Source organism: Henckelia pumila, chromosome 4, assembly GCF_033568475.1.
Source record: "Henckelia pumila isolate YLH828 chromosome 4, ASM3356847v2, whole genome shotgun sequence".
Lineage (NCBI taxonomy): Eukaryota > Viridiplantae > Streptophyta > Magnoliopsida > Lamiales > Gesneriaceae > Henckelia > Henckelia pumila.
In genome coordinates, this window is record NC_133123.1 from 61,508,121 (window position 1) to 61,520,232 (window position 12,112).

At 38.3% G+C, this 12,112-nt stretch overlaps 5 non-coding genes and 1 pseudogene across 5 annotated transcripts; all 6 read right to left on the reverse strand.

Moving 5' to 3' along the window:
* Positions 1-253: 253 nt before the first annotated feature.
* LOC140869342 (5S ribosomal RNA) lies at positions 254-372 on the reverse strand. Its single transcript, XR_012146721.1, has one exon. It is a non-coding gene; the product is annotated as a 5S ribosomal RNA (ribosomal RNA).
* Positions 373-762: 390 nt separating this feature from the next.
* On the reverse strand, positions 763-881 carry LOC140869110 (5S ribosomal RNA). The gene has a single exon (XR_012146500.1). It is a non-coding gene; the product is annotated as a 5S ribosomal RNA (ribosomal RNA).
* Positions 882-1,282: 401 nt separating this feature from the next.
* Positions 1,283-1,401, reverse strand: LOC140868077 (5S ribosomal RNA). The gene has a single exon (XR_012145511.1). It is a non-coding gene; the product is annotated as a 5S ribosomal RNA (ribosomal RNA).
* Positions 1,402-1,799: 398 nt separating this feature from the next.
* LOC140868340 (5S ribosomal RNA) lies at positions 1,800-1,918 on the reverse strand. Its single transcript, XR_012145763.1, has one exon. It is a non-coding gene; the product is annotated as a 5S ribosomal RNA (ribosomal RNA).
* A 385-nt stretch (positions 1,919-2,303) lies between these two features.
* Positions 2,304-2,422, reverse strand: LOC140869311 (5S ribosomal RNA). The gene has a single exon (XR_012146690.1). It is a non-coding gene; the product is annotated as a 5S ribosomal RNA (ribosomal RNA).
* Positions 2,423-2,820: 398 nt separating this feature from the next.
* LOC140869620 (5S ribosomal RNA) lies at positions 2,821-2,939 on the reverse strand (annotated as a pseudogene).
* Between the last annotated feature and the right edge of the window lie 9,173 nt (positions 2,940-12,112).

Below are 12,112 nucleotides of genomic sequence, written 5' to 3' on the forward strand. Positions count from 1 at the left end.
TGTGTATCTTGGTTAAAGAGACGGAGACACTCAAATTTCAAAACGGAGATGGTCTTTCGGGGCATTTTTCCCATATGTCGCGCAGGGACCCATCGAAGCGGCCCGCGTCACCCAGATCGCACGTTCACATCGTATGATTCAGTCTATTGCATCTTTTCTATCCGCGGATTGGACTGAAAGAGTCGAAAATAGGACGGCGAGGAATCGAAAGAACAAGAAGTACGAGTAAGAAAAAAAGAAATTAATGAAAAAAGGGGTGCAACACGAGGACATCCCAGGGGGTCACCCATCCTAGTACTGCTCTCGCCCAAGCACGCTTAAATTCGGAGTTCTGATGGAATCTGGTGCATTAGTGTTGCTATGATCGCACCCAACAATGAATGAATTCTTTATTGTTTTGTCTCTTGAATTGCGGATCGGAGAAATAGGTGCTGCAAATTCAAACGGACATAACTTTCGATCTGCTGAGAGTTACGGGAGCTTCAGCCTGCTCACGTGAAGCTCTTCTCGATACCCACAGCGCGTATCTCGGTTTAAGAGACGGAGAAGCTCAAATTCAAACCCGGAGATGGTCTTTGGGGGCATTTTTACCGTAGGGCGCGATGGGACCCACCAAAGTGGCCCGCGTCACCCAGATCGCACGTTCACGTCATGTGATTCAGTTTATTGCATATTTTCTATCCGCGTATTGGACTGAAAGAGTCGGAAATAATAGGAATCGGAAGAACAAGATGTGTAAGAAAAAAAGAAATTAATAAAAAAAGGGTGCAACACGAGGACTTCCCAGGGGTTCACCCATCCTAGTACTGCTCTTACCCAAGCACGCATAACTTCGGAGTTCTGATGGGATCCGGTGCATTAGTGCTGCTATGATCGCACCCAACATTGAATGAATTCTTTATTTTTTTGTCTCTCGAATTGCGGATCGGAGGAACAGGAGCTGCAGTTTCAAATGGACATAACTTTCGATCGGCTGAGAATTACTGGATTTTCAGCCTGCTCACGCGAAGCTCCACTCAATACCTATAGTGCGTATCTCGGTTAAAGAGATGGAGACGCTGAAATTCCAAATGGAGATGGTCGTTCGGGGCATTTTTCCCGTATGTCGCGCTGGGACCCACTGAGGCGGCCCGTGTCACCCAGATCGCACGTTCACATCGTATGATTCAGTTTATTGCATCTTTTCTATCCGTGGATTGGACTGCAAGAGTCGGAAATAGGACGGCGAGGAATCGAAAGAACAAGAAGTACGACTAAGAAAAAAAGAAATTAATGAAAAAAAGGGGTGCAACACGAGGACTTCCCAGGGGATCACCCATCCTAGTACTGCTCTCGCCCAAGCACTCTTCACTTCAGAGTTTTGATGGGATCCGGTGCATTAGTACTGGTATGATCGCACCCAAGAGTGAATGAATTCTTTATTTTTTTGTCTCTCGAATTGCGGATCGAAGGAAAAGGAGCTGCAGTTTCAAACGGACATAACTTTCGATCTTCTGAGAGTCACGGGAGCTTCAGCCTGCTCACACGAAGCTCTTCTCGATACCTACAGCGCGTATCTCGGCCTAAGAGATGGAGAAGCTCAAATTCAAACCCGGATATGGTCTTTGGGGGCATTTTTTCCGTAGGGCGCGCTGGAACCCCACCGAAGTGGCCCGCGCCAGATCGCACATTCACGTCGTGTGATTCAGTTTATTGCATCTTTTCTATCCGTGGATTGGACTGAAAGAGTCGGAAATAGGACGGAGAGGAATCGTAAGAACAAGATGTACGAGTAATACAAAAATAAACTAATAAAAAAAGGGGTACAACACGAGAACTTCCCAGGGGGTCACCCATCCTAGTACTGCTCTTGCCCAAGCACGCATAACTTCGGAGTTTTGATGGGATCCGGTGCATTAGTGCTGGTATGATCGCACCCAACAGTGAATGAATTCTTTATTTTTTTGTCTCTCGAATTGTGGATCGGAGGAACAGGAGCTGCAGTTTCAAACGGACTTAACTTTCGATCGGCTGAGAGTTACTGGAGTTTCAGCCTGCTCACGCGAAACTCCACTCGATACCTATAGTGCGTATCTCGGTTAAAGAGACGGAGACGGTCAAATTCCAAAACAAAGATGGTCTTTCGGGGAATTTTTCCCGTATGTTGCGCTGGGACCCACCGAAGCGGCCCGCGTCACCCAGATCGCACGTTCAGTCTATTGCATCTTTTCTATCCACGGATTGGACTGAAAGAGTCGGAAATAGGACGGAGAGGAATCGAAAGAACAAGAAGTACGAGTAAGAAAAAAAAATTAATGAAAAAAGGGGTGCAACAAGAGGACTTCCCAGGGGGTCACCCATCCTAGTACTTCTCTAACCCAAGCACGCTTGACTTCGGAGTTCGGATGGCATCCGGTGCATTAGTGATGGTATGATCGCACCTAACAGTGAATGAATTCTTTACTGTTTTGTCTCTCGAATTGCGGATCGGAGGAACAGGAGCTACAGTTCAAACGGACATAACTTTCGATCGGCTAAGAGTTACGGGAGCTTCAGCCTGCTCACCCGAAGCTTCTCTCGATACCTACAGCAAGTATCTCGATCTAAGAGATGGAGACGCTCAAATTACAACCCGGAGATGGTATTTTGGGTCGTTTTTCCCGTAGGGCGCGCTGGGACCCACCGAAGTGGCCCGCGTCACCCAAATCGCACGTTCACGTCGTGTGATTAAGTCTAATTGCATCTTTTCTATACGCGGATTGGGCTGAAAGAGCCGGAAATAGGACGGCGAGGAATCGGAAAAACAAGAAGTACGAGTAAGAAAAAAAAATTAATGAAAAAGGGGTGCAACACGAGGTCTTACCAGGGGGTCACCCATCCTAGTACTGCTCTCGCCCAAGCACGCTTAAATTCGTAGTTCTGATGGGATCCAGTGCATTAGTGTTTATATGATCGCACCCAACAATAAATGAATTCTTTATTGTTTTGTCTCTCGAATTGCGGATCGGAGGAACAGGAGCTGCAGTTTCAAACGGACATAACTTTCGATTTGCTGAGAGTTACGGGAGCTTCAGCCTGCTCATGTGAAGCTCTTCTCGATACCCACATCGCGTATCTCGGTCTAAGAGACAGGGAAGCTCAAATTCAAACCCGGAGATGGTCTTTGGGGGCATTTTTCCCGTAGGGCATGCTAGGACCCACCGAAGTGGCCCGCATCACCCAGATCGCATGTTTACGTCGTGTGATTCAGTCTATTGCATATTTTCTATCCGCTTATTGGACTGAAAGAGTCAGAAATAGGACGGAGAGGAATCGGAAGAACAAGATGTACGAGTAAGAAAAAAAGAAACAAATAAAAAAAGGGTGCAACACGAGGACTTCAAGGGGGTCACCCATCCTAGTACTGCTCTTACCCAAGCATGCATAAATTTGGAGTTCTGATGGGATCCGGTGCTGTGAGGACCCGGATTCTAATCATCTAATCAAAATGAAGCTATCAATCATCCACAACAAGCCAAGGCTTAAAGCCAAAAAAAAATAAAATAAAATTATTTTATCTTTTTTTTAAAAGGGCATGCACGGACCCCGGACACCTTCTGTGTCTGGGTCCGTGCATTAAACTGCACAAAACCAACTTCTGCATAAATAATGCACGGACTCCGTGCAGCCTCCGTGCCCGAATTCGTGCCCAACATAACAAAATCAACAATTTTCTTTCTTGGAACGAACCCACGAATCTAGGCACGGGGTCCGTGCATGAACAATTCCGGAACACTAAAAAAATGCGAAGGTATACGGACCCTTACCCGGACCTAAGCACGGGGTTCGTGCCCTGCTATTTTCCAGAAAAATAAAACTTCAACAGCAGAACATGCAATCCAACTCCACCTCAAATCATAAATATCAACATAAAACATGCATATACATGATAGTTCTAAGGTTGTACAAAAACCAATCTAGTAGAACATACATCAACCTAAGTTCTACAAACCAAAATACAAGTACAACGAGATTGAAATCAAATTTAGACATTCTAAACCAAGCCCTCACTCTATCATTCCCCAACTCGATCTAGTCATGCTTCCTGTGACTCGAACCTTCATAACCTGTTATCAAGCACACATAAAAACAAGACAAAAGCCGGATAACTCCGGTGAGAATAATATTCCCAGTAAAAGAGACAAACAGGCAGCAGCAACTAATAACTCAAATATGAAATGAAATCAACTAGACATGCAATTCATGTAGTAATTCAACAACATGAATATAATAACCATACAATTCAAAATGCATTAAAATGCAATGCATGTCATCGGGGTTTAAGATTGTTTAAATCGGATACTCAAAGGAATTTCGTTTTCGAATCGTCGATTGGGATCCCGAGGCCAAGATATCACCACAACTCACCGACTCTCCCTTTCGAGGTGAATGTAGTACATCTTGTGCCTCTAGACTTTGGAGCACTATAAAGAGTTATTTTAAAATCGCAGCCATTGGATAACTCGACCAATGCTACTCAATTATAGCCCCCAAATCGTCTAATCAAAAACTGGCAACTTAGTCATTCAATTCTCGAATCAAAAGAGGCTCAATATGAATGCATATGGAAATCGGAATACATTTACACCATTCAATTCAAGTACGCAGTCAATCAAAACAATTAAACATGCATGTATGTGATTTTAGGGACTCGAGAGTTAATCAAAAACTCGAGTATTCATCCCTTTGAACTCGATGTCGTCATTTACCTTTTCTTCGATTCGATTGGTGCTCCAAATCTGGAATTCAACACCAATAATAATTTCTCAATCAATATTCATTCAACTATTCAAGTCAATCAATCTTCGAAATAAATTTCATTACAAACCGTTCTTCAACTTCCAATGAATCAACCTTCAATTCTTGTTCAAGCCCAACTAACTTCAACCAAATCTGAAATGAATATTAATATAGGCCCGTTATCAACTTCTCTATTCAAACAAAACCCAAATCGATCAATTCAAATGAGACGATATTCAAAACTCAAACTGGCGGCATAACGGCTATAAATTCGAATATCCGGAAATACAATAATCAATATATCCATCAAAACAACTCATAAAAACAATCATTCCTCCAATTAAACTCAATCCCAACCAATCTCAAAACACCAATTTTTGAATTAACCTTAAAAAATTCATAATAAATCCAAACTTCGTTCTTTTTCCAAACCGACTTCGAATACACGATCTATGCTAGCCCAAGAACAACATATCCAAAAATCATTCGATTCCAACAACATCCGAAAAATAAATTATGTCCGATCGAAGAAATACTTACGTTAAAATGAAGCCCTTGTTGTCGGGATCGCGAAACCACCTTCGAAATAAAAATCTACCGGTCGGATCGAGCACAAAATCGATGGAGAAAGCTTGGAGATGGGCGGCTATGGAGGTTGGGGTTCTCGGTTCTTGTTGGGAGAGGGAGAGGAAGAAAATGAATGGGTGTTGACTAGTCAACCCACTAACTCCAACATTATATATATATATATATATATATATATATATTCCATTTTGCACTTTGGTCCCCAAACTTCTCCAATAATTGCAATTCAAACCCTAATCAAGTATCAATTAAGTCCTCAAATTTCTTAATTTCCAATTATCAATATTTATTTCTTAAAATCTCGGTTATGCTAGGGCGTTACAATTCTCCCTCTCTAAGAATTGATTTCGTCCTCGAAATCGAACACGATTCAATCTCAAAAGATAATTCCAAAACTGTAAATAATTCTCATCGCGAAATTAATTCCGGTAGTTGATGCTTTCAATCGGACTCTGTTTCCCAAATCTCTTCTTCAAATTCATATCGGCTCAACCACACTGTCACAACTGAATCGGTTTGTTTCGGATTGGCTTCACAGTTTGGTCGTAAATCAGAATCGGCCAAAGCAACTCGACGTCTCATAATATTCAATCTCGTAAGTCGAAGAACATAACAAATATCTCTTCATAATTTCTTAAGGATAAATCGATCTCGGAGTCAACTCCTCTATTTTCTCATTTTAGACAAGGTTCTGAAAGAAGAATTCTACTGAATTAGCCGGTTCCTCTGATCCAAATATAAATATCTGCATATGAATTCCAAATGCTTCGCATATCTATTCTGAGTTGTCGTTATTCTCATTTGACTAACAAAAGTCACCTTCATTCTTGTCAGAATAAACTTCGTCTGCTCATTCAAAATTCGAATCAAATCTGGTCCCAACTCAGGTGACTCAGAAAATCATCTCAATTCAAGTGAGATTTTCATTTCCTATAGAATAATTCGTCGAATGATACTATCAAAATATTCGTTTAATAGTTAATTGTCGTACTAATTCTTCACAAAATTCAAGGATTCTGCCAACTAGTGCTAAGTCAAGCACTACGGCTCGCATCATAATCTCTAAAATCAGAATCATCTATTCTGATTATCAGTCGTTCTGAGGATAATAGATGTACTTGGATGCATTCAATAACGAAAACTTCTTCAAAATCTATGCCCAATATAAGCAATTTATCAAGGATCTTGGTCTGAAATGACCAAATTCGGATATCCAAACAATCTGACAAAATATCTGACGGAGTATCTATAATCTGATTCTGTCTGGGAGTAATTCTGTGCGGATACAATAGCAGTTTTCATCACTCGATCAAACGATAATCAACTCGAATCTCAAACTCAGACTTATCGGTAGCTTCGAAACAAAATGTGTCGAAACGTAATCATATTCCATTCTGAATCAGAATAAATTGTACAATAGCCCATCGGGTCATTCTATCTACTTTCGACTGCTGAAAGTTAAGAACATCGAAACATATACTTCGAACGTCATTCCTGATCTGTGTTCCTGAATCCGATTCTTCAAATCCTCAGCATCTTTCGGTCATCTGACTGAATACTGTATAGACTTCAACATGCCAATCTCAAGAATTGTTGTCTCAATCAAAAATATGTGGCAGAACCAAAATGATTACTCTCGAATAAGGCATCAACACTGAATTGAAACTCAAACGGTGCCCAGATCTGACTTTCTTCATCGAACTCCAAAAAAAATCGAATCAGATTCTATACGTCCTAGGTCTTTCTCAATCAATTCGGATTCTGTTCGGAACAAAGATTCTGATAGACCTCCTATTGGCTTCGACTTTTAAATTAAAAGTTCAGAAATCATCGATCAAAATAGAATTACTGATAGTAGATAAAATACGAACAGATCTTTTGGCTCAACACATTTGTTGCTGCATTCAATTTATCCCGGATCGAATCGGCTTTCATAGTCAAAATCATTCAACAGAATAAATCATCTCTTCTATCACATAATCAGTTCACATCGCTAAACCAATACTTCAATTCTAATATCAGAAAGGATTATGGAAATATCCTCATAAGAAAATGACACTAGATATTTGTAAGGCCCAAAAATATTAAATTATTAATTATGGAATTTGAGAATTAAATTCCATATTATGGGCTAATATTGATTTGAGAAGTTATGAAAATGATAAATTTAATTTCCGAGCCGAAAATATTTAATTTGAGAATTTACGGATTTTGAGAATTAAATTCCGAGAATTCTTAAATTAAGAGAATAAATATTAGATTTGAATATTTATGGAATTTAAGATTAAATTCCATGTTTCGGGAATTAAAGAAGATTAATTTTGACAATACAACTCGATCAAGGACTGATTTGTAAATATCAAAGTTGAAGGGCTCGAATGCAAAAGGCCGGGATTATTTGATTAATCCGAATTTATTTAATTTTAATCCGAGAATATTTAATTTGAGAATATTTAGAGTTTTGATTTAAATTCTAATATTCTTAAATTATTTAGGATTGAAATTGAATTAAAAAGAAGGCCGAGGACTAAATTGCAATTACTGAAGACTTGAGGGACTAACTTGCAATTTATTCAATATCTATCCGATTTAATCAGATTTCTCAACATGTACACGTTCATATGTTAAAATGAATTCAGAATTGAGAGTTGAGAAAGCCGAGACCTTCGATTCCTTTTTCTTTCCAATTTTCAAAATCCCGTAACTATTGATCCGATCGTCCGATTTCGATTCCGAAAGATGTTCTGGAATCCTTGAGACGAGGACTTCAATTTGATGCAAGTATTGTGAGGTTTCTGATAGATTTTTAAATCATTACATTTGACAGATCAGATGTTGAGCATGAATATTGGTTTTCAATGGTTTATGTAGTTCCGTATCGATGTCGAATCGGTTATTTGATGTCGTATGAATTCCAATGAGTTTTTAAAGCATGTATCTCGAATGTATACTTCTGATATGCTGCGAATATGATGTTATGTTGCTGATATGTTTATTAGAAGCCATAATTGAAGTTGAAAATGGTTTCGATATTTTGTCGGTTGCCGATTTTTAATCGCTACGCCGTCGATTCATGTTTAGAGACTAGTTTGATAGCTGATTATCAAGATGAGATGTTCTTTGATATGTTGATGATTATAGATGTTGGTATGAAGAGTTGAATGATAATGAACGGATATGAAAATCTGTATTAATGGAGTTGAAATTAGAAATGAATTCAATATCGTAACGATTCCCGATTGTCAATCTCTATGATGCTCGGTTATGTTTTGAAACCATACTGATAGTCTACGATTGAGCCAATGATCTTGGGATTGTATACGGATTTTGTTACATGGTAATCTTTACATTTCAGACGTGCTACGAGCTCAATCAACTCAAGAGGTCGGATTGTGAACCGAGGAAGTTTGCTTGAGGTTTGAAATGAATTTGATTGAAGCTGTGTTGATGATTTTGACTCGATTCTGAAATGAATGAATTGAACGAAGCTTGATGTGAATGTTTTGAGGTTGCAGTTCAGATTTGAAGAATTCAGAACAGAAGAATACGAAGGTAAAAGTGGACTACTACTTGAATGGGATTATAACTCGAGATGGTTTGTATCGAGTTCCCTAAATCACATACTTATTTGCTTAATTGCTTTTCTATGCTCTTCTATGATTTATTGAATGAGTATTAGATGTAAATGAATGCTCTTGTGATGATATATATTGCATTCATCTTGAAAGACTTATTCTTTGATTTTGAAATGAACGAAAACGTTCGAATAGACGATTTGAGGGATTATATATGTATGGACTGGGTGGTTGACGTAGCCTAGCGTCTGAAATGCATATGTAGTGGCTTCAAAGTCTAGAGAAGTAAGATAAGTAGCCCCACCTCGATTGGGAGAGTCGATGGTTAGCTATGATATCTTCTTCTCGGGATCCCAACCGACGAGATAAGAGATAAACCTTGTTTTAAAACATGCATTGTTTTTATTTATATCATGAGCTTGATATATGTTTATATGCATGTTTAGTTGCTTTTACTGGGAAATATATTTCTCACCGGAGTTATCCGGCTATTGTTATGTTGTATGTGTCATGGCAATAGGCGGGAGTGGAACAGGGCAAAGGAGATCTTGAAGAACAAGGGATGAGGCAATAGGCGGGAGTGGAATAGGGCAAAGGAGATCTTGAAGAACAAGGGATGAGAGAATAGCGTGATGATCTGAGTTTAGATGTTTGTGTGAGCTGTCAATGTTAGAGTTGAGTCCAAAAACATGAGTATGTTATAGCTACTTGTACCAAGACTTGTTGTTTATCAAGTTGTTGTCTTGCTGATGTATATAGGATTGGAAATGATGTTGTAAATCCTTAAGACAACATGATGTAGCAATGCTTCTTGCATGTTTGTGAGCCTTTATTATTATGATTTTAAGGCCTTGTTATGATCTAGTTCCATCAATTGTATAGCATGTTGGAATGCATGTTAGTTGTTGATATTGATTAGATCATGTGTGAACTGAAGCTAGATGTAAATGCATGAAGGAACTCATTCTTGACAGCAAAAGTTTCTCCTGTTATTTTCCTGGAAATGAGCTCGCTCGATTGGTGCAATGTCACGGATCGAGCGAGGCTCTGGATTTGGAAACAGAAAGTTGAGCATATTTGGCTCGCTCGATCGGTGAAATGTCACGGATCGAGCGAGGCCAAAACTAGAACACACCCGAGAGATTGAGCTGTAGGGCTCGTTCGATCGGTAGCTTTTCACCGATCGAGCGAGGTGCTCATTTTAAATTTTTTTTTTTTACTTTGTTTAGACTTTGATTCTTTGTCTATTAATTACAATGATTTGATTAATGAGAGATTAGAACTCGGGTCGTCACAACAGGTGGTATCAGAGCGTAAGTTCTTGGACTGAGATAGAAGCTGAGCGGGGTAGATTGAGTCACATGCATTTATAGTATAGCATGATTATGCCTTACACGATTTTATGAGATGATGATTTGATAAATTGCATGTGAGCATGATCTATATTCGAAATTCAACTGCCTGAATTACTGATTTGTAAATTTTTGGAATTTTTTTTTACCGTTTTGATTATACGATTTTTATCGGGTGATGTAAGCACCCATAATTGAATAGAACAGTGTTCTTTGGGTGATGTAAGCACCCTAGATTGAACAGAATGGTATGGTTAGACTGAACAGAACAGAATGGTATTGCTCAGCTGAATGAAGTATCTCTGATTGAAAAGAACATAATATCAGCAAATGAATAGATGATGTTGTAGGTAACGGTTGGCTTGAAGAACTTGGCTAGTTGTTCAAATATCTGAAAGATTCAGATGAATATCGGATCAGATTAATTGAATACCAACTTCGAAACCTAGCAATCAGCTGGTGGATTGTGATAAAGAAATGATGAAAAGGCAGAGGTATGTTGATTGTTGGTAAGTGCCTAGAACAGAATTTTGTTTATAGTTCTTTGCCACAACATATAGAAAGGATGAGAAAGAAAAATATACCCTGTTGAAGCTGAATAATGATTTAAGAGAATGAAATTGTAGACATGCAAGAGTATATGAGATACTCACAACTTTATCTACAATTTTTTATTCTAGAACAGATATGAAGTGCATAATATGAAAATAAATCTTTAACTCTAGCGAATCGAGATGGATTAGTCTGATTCTGAATGCAGAGTATATTAGAAATTATTACAATAATTGTGGAGGAAGATATACGATCAAGCAGTATAAAGAAGATTTAGGTATATGTGTTAGAATCTGTTCGAAGAAATATAGATTCTAAGAAGATTCGAATGAAGAACAAATAGCAGAAGTATACAGAGGATCAGAATAACATTGCACCTGACAGACTTATAGGTAACATGTTTATGTTGTAGGTGCAATAAATATATGATAACTGAAGTCTTATTATATGATTACCTCTGTATCAGAAAAGAGATTTTGTGAATTGAACTGAAGAATGGAACTATTGTTTCGATGAACTGAAACTGAACATGATTTTGTTCATATTGAAATATCTGTTTATGTTGCATGGGAGATTATGATACGATAATCGAATACAGATTAGCAAAAGAATTGATGATAAGAAGCGATAAAATTAGATCAGCAAGAACATAAAGTGCATATGAATATGATAATCTGATATAGAATCTCGAATTAAGATTCCGTGATTTCGGTTTGATATATGATATATGATTACAAAAATATTCCGGAATCAGTAGATTCGATGCACGAGATATGTTCAAGATCTAAATCAGCACTGTTAGGTATGCAATGCATAGAGATAACATATATGTTCCAGTAAGATTTTTGACTTTAGTTTAAGTTGTGAACTGGAATTCAATAGTGAATTGATGAATTGATGAATTTATGAATTACCGACTTGATGAGATTATGAACTGAATATTAATCTTGAGGTTTAGAAGATAAATGATGATATGAAATCAGTTACAGATGAGTCTTTTCTTTGATTATGCTGAATCGAATACATCAATTGGACATATAATTCTTGAAATATTTGATTTCGAGTGGCTCTCCTTGTTTTGTTCATAGAGCCTGAGTGATTTACTCATTCTGAGTTATGTGATGCAAGTGAGTTGTTTTCACTTTGCAGAGTTTGTTATCCAGAAGATTTGATTTTTGGATGACCTTGATTGAGGGATTTTCCCAATCTTGATTTATTTCTTTTGATTTTGAGAATTATTGATCCTTTGATGATATTTCAGCGTATTTTAAGATTGTTAGCTCGTAACTG